The sequence below is a fragment of the Micrasema longulum genome, unplaced genomic scaffold (genome assembly GCF_059751315.1).
Source record: "Micrasema longulum isolate JH-2025_06_02 unplaced genomic scaffold, ASM5975131v1 h1tg002627l, whole genome shotgun sequence".
NCBI classification, from domain to species: Eukaryota; Metazoa; Arthropoda; class Insecta; order Trichoptera; family Brachycentridae; genus Micrasema; species Micrasema longulum.
The window spans coordinates 39,972-65,640 of NW_028279762.1; the positions used below are offsets into that span (position 1 = coordinate 39,972).

The 25,669-nt window shown below is 37.9% G+C and overlaps 3 long non-coding RNA genes across 3 annotated transcripts; 1 reads left to right on the plus strand and 2 right to left on the minus strand.

The window, feature by feature from the left end:
* The first annotated feature begins 1,245 nt into the window (after positions 1 to 1,245).
* Positions 1,246 to 4,790, plus strand: LOC148271838 (uncharacterized). Its single transcript, XR_015825007.1, has 2 exons — positions 1,246 to 1,578; positions 3,728 to 4,790. It is a non-coding gene; the product is annotated as an uncharacterized LOC148271838 (long non-coding RNA).
* LOC148271839 (uncharacterized) lies at positions 3,443 to 5,440 on the minus strand. Its single transcript, XR_015825008.1, has 2 exons — positions 5,183 to 5,440; positions 3,443 to 4,911 (listed from the first exon to the last, which is right to left on the minus strand). It is a non-coding gene; the product is annotated as an uncharacterized LOC148271839 (long non-coding RNA).
* Positions 5,441 to 6,444: 1,004 nt separating this feature from the next.
* Positions 6,445 to 8,878, minus strand: LOC148271840 (uncharacterized). Its single transcript, XR_015825009.1, has 2 exons — positions 8,604 to 8,878; positions 6,445 to 6,578 (listed from the first exon to the last, which is right to left on the minus strand). It is a non-coding gene; the product is annotated as an uncharacterized LOC148271840 (long non-coding RNA).
* Positions 8,879 to 25,669: the final 16,791 nt, after the last annotated feature.

Sequence of the window (25,669 nt, forward strand, 5' to 3'; positions counted from 1 at the left end):
TAAAATGCATGTCGTGTTGGTTTTATATTTTTCTGCAACAACTATGGTGAAGGTGTATAGTGGGTTTTGCATGTTGGTTTTATTGGTATCCTGACGAAGGGGTGGGTACGTCTTGAATCCGGTAGACATAGAAAAGTCGGTAAGTGGTTATATACAAATATTTAATAACATTTAGAATACATTTATGTTTGTGAAATAAAACGAGAACCCTGAGGTGGTATTCCAAATGGTATAACGCGCATAGAGAACGCTTTTTTAGCGCGTTTTTTGTACTAAATACACACTAAAAAAGCGTTATCTGCGTTCGCTATACCATTCAGAATACCACCCCCGGTAAATAATTTTTGACTCGTTGACTACACTCAAGTAAACATAATGGAATCGGATGTCGAGTAGAGTCCACTGCGTAGTATAGTGGTTGACGTTTTCACCAACAGTTATTGAGGTACTGGGTTCTATTCTTATCGACCCCGATAAGAATCCACCCGGATGTGAAATATTTGTTTTAAAGGTTGTTTAAACTGCAATTTATAATAGTTCTTAGACTAGCATAACGTAAGACTTACATTTGTGTAACAGATTATTAAAATATATCACATTTTAATTACCAATGCAGTTATCTATGCACTACTGAGTACTGAAATAAAAAAGACGATGATGATGATTAGTTAACGGAAGAAAAAATAGCAACAGCAACAAACCACTAAACCATTTCTCTACAAAAGCAAGGAGATTGACAAAATAATTACGCACGAATGCATTTTTCGTCGAAAAAAGAGGAATCGGAAAATTATTTGAAATCTTTAACAAATTAAAATAACGTTTTGTAACATTTCAATTTCTATTTTAAGTCCATATTATTATTGTTTTGAATGTGATTGTTTAGTGATGTTGGATTTTGAAAAAATATTTTTTGTTTTTAAATCATCGATTAATCAACAGCATTGATTAATTTTACAACAAAACAATAGTAAAATAAAACCTATACGCATAATCGTTTTTTGTATTTTTTTCCGTCTTAGATGGAGAATATCACCTATTCATCACGATAAAAGATGTAAGGCACCGACCAACAATAAAAATGAATAAATAAAAAAATGCATTTAAAAAAAAACCTTTATAAGTACCTAGATACTACCCGTTATGGACACATTTTGATGACCATATATTATTATTTTTACTAACCATAAAATTATAATCCATGTTTTGTGCTTCCCGTTTTAGGCACCGTCAGCAGGAAAGCGCTAGTATCGCAAAATATGCATTCTTTGTTGAAATAAGGAGAATACAAAGTTTTATCGAACATCTAGCTTTCTCAGAATTATTTCCAGACGATTAGTTTTAAGTCCATATCGATTTTAATAATCGAAAGCATTGTAACTTTAGGTTAAAAGTAATCATGGCTCAATTTTGGAAATTTTATCTTTCAAAAGTAATATTCCCACTCTAACAATTCTGACCAATTGTGTTCAAAACACAATGTCACGTGATCAGTCAGTCTAGTTTTGTGATCAGTGAGTGGAATGCCTTGTCATCAGTGAATATTTCGGATTATTTTTGAACGAGTTCGATTCCTGTGTAAGTTATGCTATTGATTTATGCCTTTAGTTTTATGATAAAGAGCTGTATTTTTATACTCGGTTTCCTTGCGCCAGAAGGTCTCCCTTTCGTTGTTCGATTGCCTAATCTTTGTCGGACGCCATTTTCTTACTGTACAATAATAGTTTGTAAATTATTTGTGGGGTTTTCTTATTCACACCTTTAATATTGATTCAGAAACACCCTTAGTTGAAAAATGTTTTATTCCTCGTTTTTACTGACGAAGATCATCCGGCGGTTAGAATCTTTCGTTACAAAATCGAGGTGGGTCAAAGATTTCCTTACAAGATTAGGACTGCTTTTTATTGTTTTATTTAGTTTTCTTGCGCTCGAAATGCCCTTTCAATGTATTTTATTGCATAAAACTGATCGAGTAGATGGCTTACATAACGATCGATCGATTAAAATAAGATTTTGTGAAATCATGTCGCAATTCTCCTTGTGCAATGTATGGGTATGTAAATTTATTGTGTGCGCAATTTTGTTATCAGAACCAATTAAAGCTTTGTTAAAGTTGAATTTCAGTGAGGACACACGCATTGGCGATCTTTGTTAGTGAATCATTATTATTTTTAGGCCACTGCAAAACCATAAAAATTACCGATTTTTTCGACTGTCAAAAACTTTTTTGACATTGTTTTTTTATCAAGGTGATCGAACAAGCGCACGAGACTACGAGAGTTATAACTCTCGTTTTTATGATCCACTCACTACCTTAACCAAATAATATCCAGTAATTATCGCAAATAAAACATAACGAAAATCAGTATTTTTTACTTAGTACATGAAAGATGTCGTAAATTCAAGTAGGTATTCAAATAACAATAATATTTGACTTTTCATAACTTTTTAATAGCTATTTACCTCCAAAAATTGTTTTACAATAAAATATATAAATATATAATATATATTTTCTAAATATTTTTTATCGGTTTGGCTTACTTGTTAAATTAAATTATTGATTAGGAAGTCTGGAATAATCTCGTCATGAAATAAAATATTTTGTAAAATTTATATTTGAATCACTAACTTCGTGATTATCAATTATTTTATTTTATTTTTCAAAAAAGTAAGTGACTAAAAATAAAGTTGTTCTATATTTATTTTATTGAAGTACTTTGTTTGCGAATGCTTCGTCATGTTTTAGCCTCATTTGAAGTTTGTCTTTTAATTTTTTTTCGGAATTTTTATGATTGTTTGAATAAAATAATTATGGATTTTTAAAATTAGATTTTTATTTCAAACAACTTTAATACGATTATAAGCATTTTTTAATGAATCCATGACAAGTGTAGATAAATATTTTAGACGTATTCCGTAACGCAGACTGATAAATTATTTGAGAATGGCATATAAAAATCAAGACATTTAAAATGAAGAACTGTAGATGTTAAAACATAGGCAGAATGCTGAATGTTACAGTGTGTTAACTCATTAGGCTTTTGTGTTCCCTTAAATATTTTTTTCGTTTCTTTTGAAATATCCCTTGAGAGTTGAACACGGTTAACCAGTACAGTAAGTACTAAGTACTGAATATTAGAAGAAGATTTGTACATATTCGAGTCAGTTTTGTTAGCTTTACAAGATTATAACAATGTTTCTATCGGTGAACTTTAGGAAAAGAAAAAGTTTTTTATTAAGTACTTTTATTTCCCTCGAACATAATTTTTATTTATTTTAAAAACAATGACAACACTTTAGGATTGACTAATTTTCTTTTACAAATAAAATATTGCAATAATCGTACTTTTTTTGTAATGTGTTTTAACTTTCGATGGATAAAGGTGTTGTTCAAATTAACGACGTGTTTTTTTTTGTAGTTGAAATTTCTCATTTGAAATTTGTTGTTAATTATTATTTTATCGATATGAGTACGTCCAAAATCATACAGACAACTACAGGAATCAACTCAATTTAACACCGACGTCTGTACTTGCCGTGGGTTCTTGCGCCTTGTCGGGATGGCGAAATGTGTCACCGTTACCGGGTGACACCCAGAGTAGCCCGACACTGTGGTGTGTGGTGCTTCCGCCTGCCTCTGCCGGCCGCGGCCTCTTGCGCCTCGATAGTCCCGCGGCCCGCGGTCCGCGGGGATGATATAACTGACGCAGTGTGTTACTGTTACCAGGAGATAGTAGCCCAACACTGTGATGCCTGTACCTGCCGTGGCCTCTTGTGTCGAGGTGCCGCCGGGTTGTGCTTCCCTGAATATATCCTCGCTCGTTCTCACTTTCATCCGAAACTCACATCCATCTTACAAGGTAGGAATTTTTATTTATTTGTTATAAATAATATTAGAAATGTCCAAATTTCACGTAGCTACGACCCGATTCTGAGGAGTTTCTGTGATGGACAAACAAACAATACAAAAATACACACATGTATTTTCAGTTTTAATATATAGACAGATAACCTACACATTTATTTCTGTACCACTGTGACACACTTAACCACTAAAGACATAAACCTGATGTTTAATTGACGAATTTCGAAATTTATCAAAACCAAACTACTTTTAGCTTTGCTTTTGAGAGTGGTTGGAACACGCAGCCATTATTTTATCGAGTTATTATTCTGTTTTTACCCTTACATAGATCCTAAAGATTAACAATTTCCCAAACTTGGTCCACTCAGATTCCGACACCTCAGCTCTTATGCGTATACTGCGCACTCGTAGCTTCTCTGGATCAGATCCAGATTCCGGGTAATCTGCGTAATTATACTCATAATTGGGTCGGTTTCTTGCACTATAATTTATATTACGCCACTATAGTAGATTGTAGTTATTACTAATATAATAAATTTATTTCCGAATCCTCCTTTCGGGTTGCATCCGTATTTGCCCTTCGTAACTCGTAGGTACTTTCTCCATCTGGTTTGAATGATCTAAGATGGATCGGTTTGCAACAAAGCTCCGCCACTCCGGTCTGTCCTGTGCGGCCCTTTTAGGTCTTCTTACGGCCTGCTACATTATTCATCAAAAAAATGTTTTTAGAATAACGAGCGTTTATAGCTCTCGGGAATACGCTTCAGTAGCTCATCACAAATAACTATCGACGTGCTAATAAGCGACTACCGACACGAGCTTTGACTTAGGGATTACACACGCGCTGACTTATGACCGCGGTAACTTAAACATGTTCATTGTGATCGCTCGAATGCTTAGTATGTTTTTAAGCACGTCTATAGTTATTTGTGATTGAGCTACAGGTCTCCGAAGACCCGAGCGCTAGTCGGCAGTCGGCAGTCGGCAGTTAGAACATCGATATACAATTCGGGAACTATACACTAGGTTAACCCTCGCGCTCATGACTATTCTAAGTTTAGTATAAAGAAGGCATACAGTTGCTTATGCCGAGTTTTCACGTCGCATTGGTGTGGGAGTCCGTCGGCTTGTCCGTCGGCCCGGAGTAGGGCCTTCGAGAGGGCACAGAGTGAAACCGCAAACGTCGGCCAAGTTTAGTTTTGCAAGAGTGAGCAACACGCCGCGCCTAGATAATAATGCACTCGGCACTGGAGTTTTGATCGCCGGTCGCGAGCGCGCGTAGCCATGTAGCCAGTAGCCAGTAGCCAGCAGCCGAGCCTCGCCCGTTTATGCTTCCATTTCCAGGATTCTCTCGCCACTGCGCACTGCACTGCCTTCCGCCCGCTGTGAACTGCTCTAACGCGCCCAATACCGAGTCTCAAGTACCAAGTACACTATCCGAAATGGAAATTTGTCTGCACTATGCGCGGGGCGCTTTCTTTCCGCCATACAAAAAAGAGTCTCGGAAATAGGGATGCAAAATCGTCTACTGAATCTTCGGCTTTCGATACCTAGTTTAAAAAAAGAAAAAAAAAACTGATATCAACGGTTTCACGTAAATCGAAACCTTTTCATGCCAAAAGTCTACACCGGGGAACCCACGACGAGATGTATTCAAGCGGAAGAAGCTAATATAATCAATAATGAATACAGACTTAGCATTTATAAAAATATAAATGGTAATTTTTGCAAATACCCGTATTTCCGTTATGTCAACTGTGACGCCATCATACTCGCACGTTTTTTTTTCAAACCATTCGATGTAAAATAAAAGTTGTAAGTAGGTACTTTGTGCGTCATGTTTCGTGTTATTTCATTATCATTCCCCTGTTTCTTCCAACTACGAATATCCACGTCATGTCGTAAGTCGTAAGTTCTCGAAAATCCTGACTGTGGATTGTGTCCCGACTAGACTAGAACCGTTATCCACTAACATCAGCTCCTCGATATGACGTAATCAGTCCACCTTCTCGCGCTTGCTGCTAATCCTCGACACTTCCCGTGCAATGAGTCAGCCCGCAGTTCCCCGACGCGACGCTCGCATCTGGCATAAATAAATGATTTATAATCCGTATTAGCCATATATATTTTCGCAATTTCGCGATAACGATTGATATCGTTTTAAAATACGTACTTTTCGTTTTCTCGATTTTGATCCGAGCTCGTGTAAGGGAAAATATCTAGATAAAATCATACCGATTTGTGATGTAAGTAAAATGAATTGCGAAGCTGTCGTAATGTACAATTTTATCGATCCTAATATCAAATTGCACATTTGATTAATGAGTAATGAGGTTTCGTGTAGCAATTCTCTCGAGTTTGACATTGCAGTATTTATTATCATATCAGTGTGTGAAATAAATAATAATATACGAGTAGCGTCGTGATAGTAACCTTCGCCGCAGTTGAGATTCCTAGGATTTATACGCCTGATCCAATAATGAATGCCCTCGCGTTGGATAGTTTATGCGCCCTATATAATGCATATATATATATACTGTACGTGCAGTAGAAGATGTGCCAAATAATGCCATCCGAGAGCTCGATCGCGATCGCGATACTCGGGAACTCAGGTGCGGCGTGTGATGTCTGATGTGTGGCGTCTAACCGTGTGACGATACGACATGCTCGTACGTGTCGCGCGAACTGCGTGTTCGATGCAGGCATACTGGATCTATATGGAGAAAAAACATTCTATGATTATTGACCACGAAGTTAGCTACGGATTACAGCAGTACAACGGGCAGTAGGTACTTGGGTTAAAAATTTCAAGCAAAACCAAAACCGTCCGTTACAAGTTTGTTGTTAAACTAAAAACCAAAGTAAAACCAAACCAAACATTTGTAACGCTTTTGTTTTCTATGCAATAGAGAGCTTGAGGGCTTCTTTAGAGAATTATTACCCCGAGACTGGAAACGACCTAAAATTGAAAACTGCTCCTTTTGTCGCACTTCGTTTTCCGAAATGAAACGTATTTATTGTAACTGATAGCCCTCGAGTACGTACATATTATACGAACAATATCTAAACATAACAAATTGTTAGTTATTATACCAATGTCGTATGTATTGTTTATTGTTTGTGAACCATAATAAATAAAATAAATAATATTTTCCACGAACGCGCTTCGCCGTTTATTCATTTTGGCAGCGTTCCGCGTGTCAACTACGGTTATGTCCTGTCCCGCGCAGTCGAGACTGTTCGCGGAGCTGGGGCAGGACAATATTGTCTCGTCTCTCGCGTTATCGTCGCGTGAACCCAACTTTAGCGCCATCGGCAGATTTCCTCTTCGCTCCGCGGTTGCGTATGCTGGCGAGTGGCGAGTGGCGAGTGGCGAGTGGCGAGTGGCGGTGGCGGTGGCGAGTTGCGAGTTGCAACCTACCACATATCGACCGCCTCGTTCTCCTTAGCGAGGTTTCGTGTTACGTTCTTTGTTTTTGACCCAGTTATTTCACCTCGGTATCTCGGGAGAACCTTCCCACTGACGGCTGACGGTAACCCACATGGTATTATGTACGAAACAATATAAATAAACAAAGAAATCGGCTGTAAGATTCCTGCAAGGGCTTAAGAACTTCCCTAAGTGTTGTATACGAGTGGGCATACACCGGAACATCTTTTTACACGGTTCTTTTTACAATCTTTCGAAATAACACAGTACCCTACAAAATTGACCATTAATTATTTGTGTATACTATTAACAATGCCTAATAGTAATATTGAATCGAGTTGTGGTTCCGTGGCTAGTGTTCCGGACTCGCGGATCAAAGGTCCGAGGTTCGAACCCCACTCTACCCCGACTTGATTTCCATTTTCTAATAGTGAGCTATTTACAACTCGTTGAAAATGGCCACCAAAATTAAAATATTTGGGTAAATTATAAGAGTGCTAATATTTCCTCAAAATATATCTATTCGTTATTGAAATTTCCTACATCGCTCTTTTACCTAATTGGCGTAAAAAATATAATGGTTCAAATTCTTTGTTAAGGTCTTTTATATCTTTTAATGTCATTTTTAATTTTTTTTAAACGATGTACAATAAATAGTAAACAATTATTTTTTTAAAAATCCCCGAATTAATTTCTATTTCTATACAAGGAAATCTATTCAGCGTTGATTTCTTTTTATAGTATAGGTACTTTTACATGCTTTTTTTTACACAGTACTGTGTGAAACGTATCTCGTGTAAAAAGTGTATTTATTTATTTATTTATTGACGGACATTGTCCATGTATACAATTTATAGTGTTTCAATATTACAATAAAACAATAAGAAGAAAACAAAAAAAAAGAAGAAAAGAAGCTTTGACAAACATAAGGGACATCGAGACAGGATCTGGACTATTTATTTAATGCTCGTTTAAATCGTTGTACACTTAAACCAAAAAAGTCCAGATCTTGTCTTGAGTTAACAATACGACAAAGACGGGTCATTGGAGAATTAAGGCAATAGTTTGTTCTATGCTGCTCGATGAACAGTACTTCATTGTTTCTCAAACTACGAGTCGGAATATTGAATTTTACTTGACCCAGTAATGATGGAACATCGATTATACCATTTAGTATGCCGAACATAGATATGGAATCAATATTAAATATGTTATACGAAAAAGACAATTCCTACTAAAGTGTTAAGTGCTGTGATACCTTAATAAAATGTTGCGCGCTAACGTCAATTTGAAAAAAGTACCACATACCTACCCACATACACGGAATGAATTTAGTTGACATCATGACGCTCGCTTGTAAAATGTTATTTTCATTTTCTTGTTATCGTACTAAAAACCTCATTAAACATTCAAATCTACGAACTTATTTTTATAAGCCGAGTCGGAGACGCCGCGCCGCGCTGCTGGGGAAATTATCGAAGCGTCGTAGGTCGGTTGTTTATTTTGATAATGTATGTGATAAACGCAATCTGCTTTTTCCGAAGACCCAACGTGTATGTATCGTGTAGTACGGCGAAGGTCACCTCGGCAAATCCAGGATCACTGACCGTCAGCGTCGTATACTACGCCACACTGTAGTCTGTAGTACCTGTGTAGGTAATAGCTGCACTTTGTTGTCTACTTCTCCTGTCTCCCGAGCTGATTCTCATTCACTATTACAATCGATCCAAATACTAATTACCGGCCCCTCCCCGCGTCACCGCAAGCCTCCCGCTCCACTGTTACTGGCCGCGCTCGCTGCCTGTTCTAGTCTGTATTAGATCGGATATTGTATGATTTTGATACTTTCATTTTCAATCATATCTAATATCGATTATCTGTTGTCTTTTTTTTGCACCACAACAGGCCAGGAGGCCCAATCGCGGTGGTGAATTACAGCACAGAATACCCAGGCTTGAGAAATATCACTTAGAAAATGTGTTCTCGCCGAGAATCGAACCCGGAACCCTCAGTGTGAGTCAAGCGTCTTAGCCACTACACGACGGAGGCCGCTTGATGATGATTTTATCATTCCTTTAATGTCTTTACCGACAAACTGGATTTTACCTTAAGATATATATATTTATATATATGTATATACGTAATTAATACATCATCATAATATCCATTTCCGCACCGAGTAGTGCATAGGGCGCTGAGTTGTCAAACCAAATGCAGCGTATTTACCGTACCGAATATATGTTACATGAAGGTAAGGTGATCCAGTTCTACGCTTCAGGTGCCAGTCCGGGAGCAATGAACTGTTGCGGTTCTTTTACAAACTTCAAAAGCGATGTTTCTCGTCCACCCTGCCATAAATTGAAATCGGGACCTCAAAAATGGTAGGCGAATGCGCCAGCCGACGCACAACGAGGCGGATTTATCTCCACTCGATTTCCTTATTCAGGATTTTTTCCCGAGAGCCGCCACCATCGAGTCGAAAACACACGTCCAGAATTCTGGTTCTATTTCATTTCACAGAACTGTATTCTTCATCCGCTCGGGCACAGGGACATACATACCATTATACACAAACCAAAAGACACGTATTTATTTATCGGCAGATATTTCAACAGATACCTTATGACCAGTCATTAGTCATGGCTGCTTTAAGTTCAATATATAAAATAATGTTCAATATTAATCTAAATAAATTAGGTATTTTCTTCCCCGCGCATAGGGTTGCCGGGTTAAATGACTCCATGTCTCCATGTCATCATGCCTAAGAATTTAGAAATTGCAATACTGCAGTTCTGCAGTTCTTGATAAGTTTCACTTTGTTATGAAAACCAACCGTTTATTAGTCACACAATACACATTTGTTTTCGGTTGCAACATAATAATTCATGTCAGCATAGATAATGATCATCATCGTCATCACGATACAATATTTAATTATACTATTTATTAATTAAGAATGTGTTTTTGTCAATTTTCCGATTTTTCTCTACCTAAACCCAGTAACCATTTTTTTTACAAATTTAGTTCATTGAATCCGGGTCACGGTTTCGCAATGTTCGGGTAACATGTGGAATATTTTGGGGCCCGAATTCAGGGTTTGCAATGTTCGGGTAACACGTGGAATATTTTGGGGCCCGAATTCAGGATTTGCAATGTTCGGGTAACATGTGGATTTGGTAGGGTTTGTGGTAGCCCCCATGACCTATCTTCTAGTTTGACATTGAATGATATTTTCATATTATGTCTTATACTAAACATATATGTTTACCATTTTCTAAAGTTTGCTGATAATTTCCGATGAAGTAATGCATACGCTATAAATATGGATGTTTGTACAATGACTCACGCACGGAAGGTTCCGGGTTCGATTCTCGGTGGTAATTTGTTTATTTGTTTAAATTTAATGTTGTGCACACAGTGCTATGTTAATATAAATCTAGACAATATTACGAACAAAAAATAAACCTAACACAGCACCAATTACGTACACAACACAATATATGAAACAACTATCTAACAGTACAACAAGATGTAAGAAAAATTTGTGCTTTGTGTGAATTTACTAGCGATTGTGTTTTTATTGTTGTGAGTATGAAATGTAGTGCGTGGAGTGAGGTGTATGGAGTGATGTGTATAAGATGTGGTGTTTATGTAGTATGTATTCTGGTAGTACCTAGTTTAGTATTAATTGTTTCTGTTTATTTTCAAAGAGGCTAAATGATACTAATATTACAGTAACTTATGATACTAATATTACATTAACTTGTAATACAAAAATTGAACGTATTTTTTCTCAAGCCAATTCTCCGCTGTAATCAGGCCTCCTGGGGTGGTATCCTGAACCACTCTCGTGGCACGAGAGTGGTTCAGGATACCACCCCAGGCCTGTTGTGGTACAAAAACACAAAAAAACAAAACAAGAATATAAAGGCAGAATGGCACATTTATAGTGCGTTTTGAAGTGATCGCTTAAACCAGCCAGCCCTGTAAATGCCTCGACTTCCACAATTCTTATCGAACATGTTCTACATCTCTGTTGTAATGCGTGTCAGTCTGTAGAAGGAAACTATCATTCCCTTGTGAGTAGATGGACGCAATGAAGATAAAGGCTGTGATTGACTGTTAAATGGATTGAAGGCATCCACAACTGTGTTTTTTAATCTACTCCGAGAAAGCCTTATCAGTTCTCTGTCTGTGTTCCGTTAAGTCGGTAGACCATAGCACCATAGGCCACCAATATCCCAATGCAGTAAAGTCGCCGCTGCGGATTCCGGCTGGCGATGGGCGACGCCGACGGCGAGAGTTGCGGGGCGACCTTTCTAGTTCTAGGCGGGCGCGGGCTGCAGTGACCTTGCGGTTACTAGCCCCTTACCCCACCTCCCCACTCTGCCTGCTCCGCATCGAAGAATACATCATTGTTGGAAATAGTTTATTCAATTGGGATGTGAAATGCTATTGCCAATTGGTAAAATAGCCTTCTTTTACTGACCGTTTTCAAACCATCCTGAAGGATTTTCAGAATCTTTCAGAATTTCGTTCCGGGTTTTTTTTCGATTTCTCCCTCTTGATTTTTTGTGTTCTTATAATTTACTCAAATATTTATATATATATTTTTAAGTTTTTAAATGGATTTTTTTGGGAAATAACTGCATTTGTTACGTGCAACGCATAAATAAAATAACGAGTTCATATAAACTTAAATAGTAAAAACCGTCAATATTCATTATCCACTGTGGTGTAAGTTATTAATTATTTTGGGGACCATTTTCAACGATTTGCCCATAACTCGCTACAGGAATCAAGTTGGGGTAGAGTGGGATTGGAATCTCGGGCCTCTAATCCTCGAGTTCGCGACACCAGCCACAGGACCACATCTCGATTTAAAGAGCTATTTTTATGAACAGTTTTTTTTCTGGTCCCCTTTTTCACGATCTTTTTTTTCAAAGGTTATGCAAAATTTTTTTTTTTTAATCTCAAACAATCATAGAATAAGGATTGTCTCTGAAGTTGCTGCGTTCGTTCTCTTATTTTTACGTTGCTTGCGTACCTATGGTAATTTGAACAATAAGACTTATGTACTACTTGGTCAGATTTTATCACATAAAATAACTCTCCGTTCTAGAAGACGATCCCGAATCCTTCCAACGAAGAAATTTAGTGTTTTTTTATATATTTTTTAAATTTGTTAATAGACTAAAAAACTAAGCCATTTTTTTATGCGTCGTATTTTCAGCGCTATGATTTTGTAAATTTTGTATTTTTGAAATTACTACGCGTGTGACATCTCAAGTTCTCTTCCGCTTCTCGGTCAGTTATGCCGATTGGTCCGTTGACGGTAAGTAAGCCGGAAATCTTCCACGACTCTCTTGTAATTAGTTGATTCATATGAACTAGTGACGTCGTTCAAAGTAGTTCGTTTTTGTTTTTAAAAATTACTTTTTTTTCTCACATTTCAAGTAACTTTGCCGTATAATTTAATGCTCTAATTTTTACCGCGCGCAAGAAAACAATTTTCGTGTCCAATTTTCCGTTGGGCTGAAGTTCCTCATTAACTGACATGTGGGTGTTCTATCCTCCGAGTCGATCTAAATAATTGAATACACGAGGTGCTGATATATCGACTGGCTGAATAGTAATATCCTATCCTCGAGCAATTCGTGTTTTAGAACGAGTGCTGAAAACGATATTTTCGTGAATTCGGTAGGGCGAAGACCTTTCAATCGGGAGAATGAACGCTCCCGAAATTCAAGCGAGTCATGTCTTATGTTTAATGCGCGGCGCGGCGTGGCGTGGCGTGGCTGGCGGTGGCGGTGGCGGTGAACGGACGACCGTCGACCGAGATGCGCTATATTTTGTATACGTATACCTTAGTACAGTGCGTTCAAATGTTTAATAGGCCTATGTTTCGTGCCCGTCGTGGAAATTTTATTTGAAAATGTTCTGTCACGCACAAATCATCATCATCATCATTCCCTTTCCGCACCTAATGGTGCATAGGGCACTGAATTGGTTTAACAATCACAGCATTTCTCTATCTTTTTTTTTACATGAACGAAGATGATCAGTCTTACGCTTCAGGTGCCAGGGACAATGAAGTATTATATTACAAAAAACATCCCCTTAAAATTAATATTTCACGTCAACCATGTCGGGAATCGAACTCGAGATTTCTTCCACGGTAACCAAACGCGTTGTCCACTACACCACGGGGGCGACACGCGCAGATTAGCTAAGTTGATTAAAAATTTGAATGGATTGTACCTATTTATAGACGGTAGTTAATTATATGTCTGTAAGAATCAGTTGCATAAAAAATCCATGTTAAAAAAGTTGAAGTAAAATATGTAATAAGGAACTTCAGCCCTACGGGAAATTGGATACAAAAAATGTTTTCTAACGCGCGGTAAAAATTAGAGCATTTAATTATACAGCGAAGTTCCTTGAAAATGTACGAAAAAAATATAAATATTTATTAAAAACGAACTACTTTGAACAACGTCACTAGTTCATATGAATCAACCAACGATAAGAGAGTTGTGTAATATTTCCGGTTTACTTACCAATCGGCAGAACTGACCGAGAAGAAGTAGAAGAGAACTTGAAACGTCACACGCGGACTAATTTCATAAATGCAAAACTGTAAAATCATAGCGCTAATAATAAGATACATAAAATTAATTTTTGGCTTGGTTTAACAGTCTATTGACAAATAATAAAATATAAAAAAACCACTGAACTTCCTCATTACGTTTTTATCAAAATGAGCAAATTGTGTTGTGTGGGTAAAGTAAGATAAGCTGACGATTTATATTTTTAAAAACTGTTATAAATAATTGTTGCGTTCTCGTAAAAATTGGCAAAATTCGTGGTTTTATCTAATTTTAAAAGTAATAATAATCACGTTATTAACAAAAACTACGATTTCTTTATCTACTACATGTTTTAGGTAATATTTTTTTCTGGATTATGTCTAGTCTGCCTAACTAAATATATATTTTTAGCTTAATCTTTTTTGGTCCAAGTGCCCCTCAGTCGATTGGCGGATTCTAAATTCATTGAAAAATTGTAAATTCAGCTAGTGCAGTGGATATAAATATAGGGAACTGCACTGGAACAACAAATGCAACGTATCTCGTTTATCTTAGTTTCTATCTCACTAAGATGCCTGGAGCGTTAAATCCAGAAGTAATTATTGCTATGTCAAAAATATTATCGGGTTGTTTACATCCCGAAATGCGTCGAGTGCACCGCACTCGGCGAGCGGCCGATCTGCGCGGTATATTTTGGCTTGTGTTCCTTTCCTCCGCCTGAATTATTTGTCGGCCATTAATTTACCGTATTCGCGTAGGTATGCAGCATGTATCTCCGACACGTGCTTTATCTTTTTGGCATTGCTAATGCGCCAATATCTTCCTGCCGCAGTTTGAGTTTTATCGCGTGATATGCTCATTTTGATATATATGAAAATAAAAACATTAATTAGCGTCGTATTTTAAAGTACGCTTCATGACACGTGTAACGTTTTAGTAGAAGCAAGGGCGAAGAACGCAGTTATCTGTGTCAAATGGGAAACAAACCCTGGACGACTGTTTTCGACTCGATGCGTCTCTCAGGTAAACATCCTGAGAAAGGAATTTGAGTGGGGATAAGTTTGCAATGCGCATTCGACTTTTCGCCTGCCGGGGGCCTTATGCTAGACTCTTTCGTCTTTAGAATCGTATGCGACTTCCGCAATTCGACGAGTGACGGAATTCTTGAACCACCCTTACGAATGCAGTCGATTGAAAACCAATCGACTTTATCTCGAGTGCCCCAAAGCACTCGAAATTGACAATCGAATGCGACACCGTAACTTCAGCTGTCAAACTTTCTTCTTGTAAAAAACTCGGCTCGAATGGTTGAATTGCATTCCCAGGAGTTACAACAACTCAATTCGGGACACGGATAATATTAACATTTAGAAAATAATTTATATTGAGAACAACAAAGGAACAAAGCAAGTTTAGCACCTTTATAACTAATTATAGCACAACAATATATACGCCTAAAACCTTTTCTTACACAAGCAGAATAAATATATGTATAAAAAAACGTTTTTAAGAATAAAAAAAGTAGTGAATCTTTTGTTGTATTTACCTTTAAATTTACAACACTGATCTATATTATAATGATGGCATATCAACAAATGTGCAACACATACAACTGTACTTATTTTCAATCCATTATCAAATAAAGTGTCACTAGAAACATGATTTTAAAATTATTTTATCGCTCGTCGTATTTGAGATATACTCGTATATTATACAATATGTTTTTAAAATCCATTAAATGCATATGAAATATTTTTAATAACGTGTAGATATGTGTTATGTCAAAGGCAAATAATAATTATATATGATGCAGTGTCTTAGTAAAACATTTGCTCATATTTTTTCATAATATTCCATACACAAAATGTTCAACGGAAGAAGTCTGACAAGAAACAATAAAAGTTTACGCGTGGCAGGAGAACCATAGGCCATAGATAAATACGGATTTGTTAGTGTTGCCACTTTCTCATTCGTCTTTGTAATTAAATTGTCAGAGGGTTCTAAGAATAGCATTATGACAAAGCAATCGAGATGCCCAATCGACTATTTTCGAGTGGGTGACAAAATGTCACAATTTTCCAGCATAAGGCTCCTGGTTTGAGGTCCCCTGTTTTATTCCTGGCTGGTTTGACGTAAAACATATGTATTTTAAAGGTAGGTTAACACTGCAATATTTCACTGTCTCTGGACTGGTACCCGAAGCGTAAAACTGATCACCTTAACATATTGTCCATGTACGCTGCATTTGGTGTTTCAATGTCGCGCTCTATGCACCATCAGGTGCGGATGGGGGATTTGATGATGACGATGAAAGACGTAAGAGTCAAAGTAATTCAAAAATCAATTTTACAATATTTTTCGTAAGCATCGTGTCGTCGTATAGCGTGTTTAGATACCACGCGTGAGATCTCAGTAGCTCAATTACAAATAACTATCGACTTGCTTAAAAACGTGCTAAGCATTTGAGCGATCACAATGAACAATAATGAACACGCTTAAGTTATCGCAGTCATAAGTCAACGCGTGTGTAATCTCCAAGTCAACGCTCGTGTCGGTTTGTTTTTTGTTTTCCTCGTAAATAAATTCAGTTCACTGTCGAAAAATCGGCGTTTAGTATAAAAAATAATACAAAATATTGCATTTGCAAAAAAGTTAAAAAAATTACAATTACTATGGCGACTGCTTTTCTTGACCATACCGCATTTGGCTTGCCAACCGCCGGCCAAATGCAATAAATAGCATATAAATAATAAATAAAAAAATAAGAATATCAGTTTTGGAATATTTTCCATATTTACACCGGTGTAATTCAAATAGGTGATTGCGCAGCAGAATTATACGCCGTGAAACGTAAATATTTTGACATTTAATATTAGGTGTTCACGGATGTTCCATTGTGATCGCGAATACGATAAACAACCGTGGTGAGAAATTGTTATCACGTCGCTTATTAGCACGTCGATAGTTATTTGTTATTGAGCTACTGGTTCGATTGCCGGTAATGTCGATTTAAATGGTGTTTTCTCGCAGTTTCCTTGTATTTATTATTTTATTTATTTATTTATTAACGGACATTGTTCATGTATACAATTTATAAGGTTTAAATATTACAATAAAATAATAGTTAAAAACATTAAAAAAATAAAAAGAAGCATTGACAAACATAAGGGACATCGAGACAAGATCTGGACTATTTATTTAGTGCTCGTTGAAATCGTTGTAAATTTAAACCAAAAAAGTCCAGATCTTGTCTTAAGTTAACAATACGAAAAAGGCGGGTCATTGGAGAATTTAGGCCATAGTTTGTTCTATGCTGATCGATGAACAGTACTTCATTGTTTCTCAATCTACGAGTCGGAATATTGAATTATACTTGTCCCAGTAATGACGGAACATCGATTATACCATTTAGTATGCCGAACATATATATGGAGTTAATATTATTTCTACGTTTTTGTAGACTAGAAATATTTAACATCGACTCTATTTCAGCATAAGAATAATAATCTCTCTCTAGTCCGATTTGATTGGTATCGCCTTTCGCGGATTGGTGTATCAAAATGATACCCCGTGTATCGGCCGGTGCGAAAAATATTAAGAATATCTTTCTTATTAGCAATAAATATACCTCAATATTATACTTAGAAACTAATTTTTAAAATTCATGGTATTAGATTTTCTATTTTGTGATTCGTAAGTAAATTTGTAACCTAATATGGAGTGGAATGGTGAATATCGGACAACAGCGATCGAGAGCAATCCATTATGTTATTATTCAATGGCAGCGGTGGCAATACCCTCTCATTTGTGACTTCACTTGCACTAACGACGCTTTAATATAATATGCTATAGTATAAAGCGTAATAAATATGCGAGTATCCATAAACACAGGTAAAGGTAAACAATATCCGAACTTAATCGTTTCGTGGGTCTCTTGACCCTTTACGTTTAAGACTTGGAGATTTTTATCTCGGCTGTGTTTATCGAAGAAAGAGACGTGTTAAATCCACGTTTTATGCACGTTGTTTCCTCGGGCGCGGCCGCGGTTGCTAGTTGGCAGACTCGTGTGTGACGAGATTTATAATGCAGAACATTTTGCGGACCGCCGGGAATATGGATTGGACACTATACGACTATAGAGGCGTGTAAATCGAGAGTTTAATACTTTTCGCAGCTCTGGACCCCAGCACCCAGCACCCAGCACTCGGGCTCTGTGAACATATTGTTTTCTAACTATATTGGTATACGAGTGTGTAAATATCACGGTCGGTGCGCGACTCACTTCACGCGACAATCCTCCTAAACAGCTCGATATTATTTCGTGAATTGGCTCAGTTACGAGTACTAAGTTCTTTGTTTGTATTTCGTCTGTATTTAAGGAAACTCCGATTATTGTTCGTTATTTTCTAAGATCACCATCTAAAGTACTTCCTCATTATCATTATAACCTTCGGTGTGTTAGTAGTTAGGTGTAGATACCATAGTTAATAGGTACCCTCAATTATCGGAATACCCGAATCGCTTACTGTTGAAGCGGCATTGTTTCGGTTGCACGTGCCGTGTGCTGCAGTTGATTGTAGTTCGTTATGTTAGTCGTTGGTCTTATTTTTATTTATCACTCCTTAGGTGATTTCTTCGAAATGCTTTAGACAGATTATTTTATAAATTATCTTTTGAAATTTTTGATGAAAATAGCGGCAATAAAGCCTGCCTACGTAAATTATCCGGCAATATTAAAAAAAATTTGTGTATAGTGGAAAAGCACAGGAGTATGTGCTAAAATACGCGGCCAATGATGGGGGGAGTTGAGAGAGAGATCCCAGTTCCCAGTACGCGCGTTGCCGCTGTCGACGAAACAATTCCGTCTTTATGGGAGTTTTCATCACAAAACAAATTCCTCGTGTTGTGCAGCCTTTGTCTCCCGAACTACTCACTCCCGAATCTTTTGTTCGAGCGGAGACCTTTGCCGAGTTAGCCGATCGTTTTTTGTCCAATTTTAGATTCTCTTTGTCCGTTTCAATGCCAAGGAGTTCATGATCCAGGAATTTATTGCTCTCGACATAAAGTAATCAGAATAAGAAGGCCGTTTTTAGCATTTGTCCAACAATTGTCGTATTAATTCAACAAAGCCACACCACAAAGCGTAATAAACGAATTTGCCATTGTTTCTGGTCGTGTCCTTCCCGCTTCCTGCTGTTCGTCTACCGCCCAGCGCCAGCGACCCGAGGGCTGCCGAGCGCGCGTGCGTCTCGCTTGTCTTCCGATCATACCCACCTACGAGGTATCGGGCTCGATTCTCGATTTTTGGAATGTTCATTTAAGAGATACGTTTGTTTACTAACATTACAAATTAGGTGTGTATTTTAGTCAGACGGTTCAGCGTTCTTTGCGCAATAAATTTGTGAATCAAACTTAATAATTCAAAAAGTTTTTTTCCGTATCCGTAAAATACGTTTTTTTTACAAAAATGGAAGATTATATGGGAAACGCACATATTCTTGGCGCTTTGCCCGCTATGACTGAGGATTCGTTCGCCGCCGAGTTCAACTAACTTGACATAAAAAAATACAGGTTGTAGGTGTAGCGAGAGGTCAATTGTCTGTTTTCCCGTCTTTTGTGAGTGCGATTCTTCATATCCCACGGGTTGCCACGTAAAAGGTGCGAGGGTTTTGTTCGTGCGGAGTAACTGGCGGATCCAACCAAGTTCCACCTTCTACCCGCTGTTGCTATCTGACAGCGCGGTGTGCAGCGTGCAGCGTGCAGCGTTCGGCGCGCTCGCGCCCGTGCATCGTGACCGGTGTACCCCGAACCTCCGTCGGCCATTATCCGCACTCCGCACTAACAGCCATCAGCTATCAGGCGGTGCCCTGTTCGCGGTCGCTCGGCAGATTCCGTTACCATTCGGCTCCGCTTCGCTTCTGCGCATTAACGGTGACTTGCGTTTTATGAGAGAGGGAGGGAGATGGAGATACCCTCCTCACGTCCACGCTCAACTTTTTTGATTCATACACGCACGCAGCTGTGCTGTGTCTGCATGTGGTCGTATGTCACTATCGCCATGCACCACCACACCACCCCGCACACACACCACACATACAAACACCGAGACACGTGCGAGTGTAGTGCACCGGGCACCGGGTGCTCAAGACCTCCTTTCACCTTCTCCGGTACCTATTTTTCCTAAACATACTATGTAGGCTCCACGCTTCCTATTTTCGGCTATGAAGTAGAAAGAAAAAAACATTAATCGGAAAAAAACAGTTACGCACTCCATACATATTAGTTAATAATATCGTGTATGTTTATTGTTTACCCAAATTTCAAATATAATTGTGTGTCAACTTATACTTAGACCATTTTTTTACCATGTAAAACGATTGTGCCTGTACATCGCCAGAATAAATGACAGTAATTTTATGACGTGTTCTATTTCAAATTTCCAGTGCCTGGATGTCGTTTTCTACAAATCACGCGAACGAAGATGATATATGAGTAATTGTCCTAATTTTTTATTTAATCGAACGTTTTGTTTATTTTATTTTATTTTATAAGGTAATTCAACAAATATACATACTAGGAAACATACAATTTGAGGGTATTCGTCGGTACAATATTTACATGCATATATCATCAATAAAAGAATCACAAAAAATATATAGAATTACATTTTTTGTTTTTTTTTTAAATTCATGTATTTTTCTTATTTTCTCATACAGTATACAATACAATAAAAAATAATTTGTATGTGTGAGCTTATTAACTAAGATTTATTCCCGAGAGATTATTCGCAAAAGTTGGGAGAGTATTATGAAAAATGTCATTGTCAGTAATTTATATACTATTCGAGAATCTAGATTCGATTCGATAATATATTTTATTCCCGACACACGCTGCCCATAGGTGTGTCGTATGGAAAAAAAGCTGTTTTGTATGTCCATGTCTAAGTGTTCTCAAATGTTTAATATTAATCATGTTTGGTCTTAATGATGTTTAGCAGTTAATAGTTACCATTTTTAGGAAAGTTTCCACCTACATACTAAAATAGATAATAGTTCTAGAACTCTCAATTTCGCTATTGTAAAGAAAATGATAAGACGTGGATCTATTACAAGACTGATGGCGATTTGATCCAGGAGACCTTATCACTGGACTTCTCTCATACAAAGTTATCTGATTCTGGCTTCCGGCGAAGGCTCAGTGGCAATTATTGCATTCCGCGCGAAGGCGCTTCTCTTACCGATGGCTCGTCACTCGCCGTCGCCAGTCCGCTCCCGGGACGCGTGTCACGCCGCCGTGCGTCATGCCGAGACGCTGAACGCTGCAGGAACCGGAGGCCGCGGCCCTAAGCCCCCCGCGCTCGAGCATCGTCCACAGTGCACTTTCCAATAATGACGCCCGAGAAAGTCCAACTAGAACTGATCTCCGAGTTTCCCAGAAGCGCGTCCCTCGCTCTGTGACGGGGTTTTCCGTCAATGATTAATTTTTCACCGTACTGTTCCCCCACCCTCGCTCGCGCCTGACGGCCGAGGGCGGGCGGCGGGGGGAACAGGCCGGAGGGGCGCCGCCCCGCCGCACCGCCGCCAGTCCACGATCAGCGCTCGCTGCGGGAGGGCGCGCCGCCTGCGATAGATCGAACAGATTTTTTCGAAAAATAATTTCGCTCATAAGTTCTCAGTGAAAACGACTTGTAGTTTTCAGTGCCAAAGTAGTTTCTCGAGATTTTATTCGGTTATGTATTAGGTCTGTTCGAAAGAAACGCGTTCCGGGCAAAGTGCAACGAGGAGTCTGACGACGAATTTTCGTACGGTGTTACTTGTGTGATAATAATATATCGTTAGAAATTAGCTGCCGGATTCAGTGTGTGTCGCGACAGAGCGCATCGGATACCGCGAGCAGAGACAAAGGCAGCAAGGAGCTGCCACAGCTGACGCTCGCAGCACGCGGCACGCAGCTCACCACCACTGCCACGCGAGGGAAGACGTGAGTGCTCTACACTCCACACTGACTAGTGTAAACGGCCTTTGTCCTCGTGTAATGCGCGCGACCACCGCCTGTGCCTATACTTCCCCGCGGTCACTTCACTCGGCAGGCGGTAGTCGGCAGTCAGCAGTCAGCAGTCAGGATCCCGCGAATCGATGATAACCTCCGCTGAATTCTTCGTACGACAACAGCTGACGTCATTACATTTCGAGTTCCCTTTATTGTTCGAACGTATGTAAATATTGCTGACTGGGTGTTCCGGGTATTAGTGCCTACCTACTACCTACACGCGCGATCCGCTTCTTGCAAAGTTGCTGAGAGCGGAGAGCAGCCGTCAATAATTGGCGATCGGCGACAGTTATTATTTCGGCCTTTCGTGCGAATGTTTTATTCGACAGATAGCGGGCGGCGTTGTGCGTCACGAGTTTCCACTTTGATAACGATGTTTATCGTTATTCGCCCGATGTTACTTCTAACCCCGTGATCCGCAGGGAAACTATCGGAGACAGGAGACAATGGAAACTGATTCATTTTGACACTTTCCTCGTGAAATGTAGCCCAGTCGGTTGATGATAATATACCGCGCGTCTTCTTGTTATTGTTACCCATTTCATGTTTCTTCGGCAGTGCCTATACTACTTTTGTGCAATTTAAGTTGTATATTTTTTCTCAACATTATTCGAGTCGCAGTTTGAGATAGTGCCTACGCAGATTATTAACATTAACATTAACAACGCTGAGAATCATCTCGTTGGACTTTAATCTTAGCATACAAAGTTTTATCACACTCGAAACTGAGATATTTATTATTCCGCGCTTCTCCACTATGAAGATTACCCTTTGTCTTAGTAACCTTCGATATAGTTTTAACATTGAATAATGATTACGCGTGTTTTCTTTGTTCACAAATTTTCTATAAATTAACTTTAAGCAACTTATTGAATTTTTTAATATTTATATGATGTACACACTTAGGCAGGGATTAGGGAGGAATCTAAACAATGTATTTGTTTTCTAATTATTTATATGATCTGAATTGATTTGTAACAAATAGTTATTTATATCACCTCAAATGGAGTATATATTTATGTGAAATATATACGCAATGGTAACTAGTTTAAGGATTTAAGTTGTTATGCCAATTATCACAACGTTTTGATATGTTACGGAGCTGAGAGATTGTTATCTTTATATTTCCATATGAAAACATCTGTCTAACGAGAGACAACATTTTTTTTTTACAATATTTGAGTTTGTCCAAATGGTCGTAGACATAATACTGGATTTCACCCCCTCGGGAGTCATTAAGATTAACAAATTACAACAGGGATGGAGAATACCTTAAATAAGGGAATATGGAAGTCTAGGCATTTACGGGGCTTATGACCTGTCATTGGCTGGTTTAAGTGGCCACTTTACACACTGTGTAACATTCACGATTTTGCCTATGTTTGAACATCCGTATTTGTTTAATTCTTCCATTTGTTGATTTTAGCGAAGTTAAGGAGCTGAAACCTTTATTGTTGTGAAGAGATTCATCTGACTGAATTATTTTACATACTAGGCAACGCCTGAAAACAATTATTCAATTTTTAAACTTCTTCTTGGACCAGTTGGTTTCATTACAATATTTGAGTTTGTCCAAATGTTCGTAGACAAAAGACTGGATTTCACCCCCTCGGGAGTCATTAAGATTAACAAATTACAACAGGGATGGAGAATACCTTAAATAAGGGAATATGGAAGTCTAGGCATTTACAGGGCTTATGACCTGTCATTAGCTGGTTTAAGTGGCCACTTTTTACACTGTGTAACATTCACGATTTTGCCTATGTTTGTATTCTCCATCCCTGTTGTAATTTGTTAATATTTGTTTTAGTTAACCCCCTATGGAACTGAGCCATCGATATTTCTATTTTATTATTCAACAACTCTATAAAAGTGTTTTCTACGGCCGCGAGAGTCTTCAGAATAGCAGCGCTGGAAACGGTGCTGTAACGTCGCGTTACTCCACCTTACCTACCCTATTGTCGATGGGAGGAGTGCTCTCTCTAAACTGTAGTAGTGTTCTTGTATAAACAAGTTGTCTTCTTTCAAACGATCACTGAATCAAATTCAATTATAAACACCTCTCTCCCGCTTTCACTCCCACAAAGTCTACTATAAACCATTGAGTCTCTCTAATTTTGTTATAATAATTTTCTATCTATAAATGTGTCCATACAAATGCCCATTGGGCGTACATATAAATATATAATAATAAAATGGTGTAACACTGATATCAAAGCTCTATTTTCACAATAATTTATATTGAAGTGTTACGAATTGAATGCCGATTCAATCAATAACTTTTTAAAACTTATTCCTGCATATTGTATTCACATATTTATTTATTTATTTATTAATTTACACGCCCTACGGCTTTTACATATATTAGAAATTACATTCAAGTGCAGCAGTGAAACATAAGTATGTAAATTAAGTTAAAATTAAAGATAACATAAGGAAAGCTAAAAGATACAATAATAAGTAAAAATCGGGAGATGTACCAACATAGGTATAGGGTACATAGAAAAATATTTAATAATTTACATATGAAAACATACACACATACATATACATACATATAAGTTTATACATTATTATAGAGATACATGAGAAAACAAAATAGTAAATAAAGAACAATATTAAGAAATTTTATACAAATTAATTTAAAACCTTTCGAATACTTAACCTATATTTATATAAAGACAGACGAAATATTTATTTATTTATCGTGGATAACTTATATAGCGCCATTTTCGTAATAAAATACCTCAAGGGCGCTTTACATGGTGATTCTATTGTTAAGTTAATTTAATTGAAGCTTTTAAATTTGTAATTTAATTCACCATACTCGTTACCTAGCCGGTGTACAATTGGTGAACAATATCTAAACAACAAATTGTGATTATTATTGCATTCTCGTATGCATTGCTTATTGTTTGTGAACCACAATAAATAATTTGAACTACCGATCTTCCTCAATGCACGTCAGAGGGATATTTTAGCACAGGCTTTTAAGAGGCAACATATATTGGAGATATAATGAACTAAAATGCAAGCAGTTGAATCAGGTATTGTGTTTATTAGGGACCAGTTCCAAGTGTCGTGGAAAGTTGTGCACCCCTTGTAATATTTCGAGTGCTCCTCGCCAGGGCCCGGGGGGCGAGGGGCCGGGGGCAAGGCCGCCCCCCGGCGCGGGTCGTTGCTCCCCTGCACCGCCAGACACATCTGACGTGTGGGACTTATTATTGCCGGTTGGTAGGCGAGCCTATCTAAGAAATATTTATATCCTATCGATTAGCAATCTCATGTCCAATATATCGCACAGACAACGTAACTATTTATTGTATTTACTAATGTTATTTTTTTCGTGGCAACTTCGATACAAGGGCACTCCAGTAACTCAATCACAAATAACTATCGACGTGCTAATAAGCGACGTGATAACGATTTCTCACCATGGTTGTTTTTCGTATTCGCGATTACAATGGAACATCCGTGAACACCTAATATTAAATATCAAAATATTTACGTTTCGCGACGCAATCCTGCTGCGCAATCACATATTTGAATTTCACCAGTGTAAATATGGAAAATATTTCAAAACTGCTTTTTTTATTTATTTATTATTTATTACGCTATTTATTGCATTTAGTTTGCGGTTGGCGAGCCAAATGACAAGAAAAGCAGTCGCCATAGTAATTTTAATTTTCACTTTTTTGTATTAGATACTCCTTACTATTTTGGAAATGCAATATA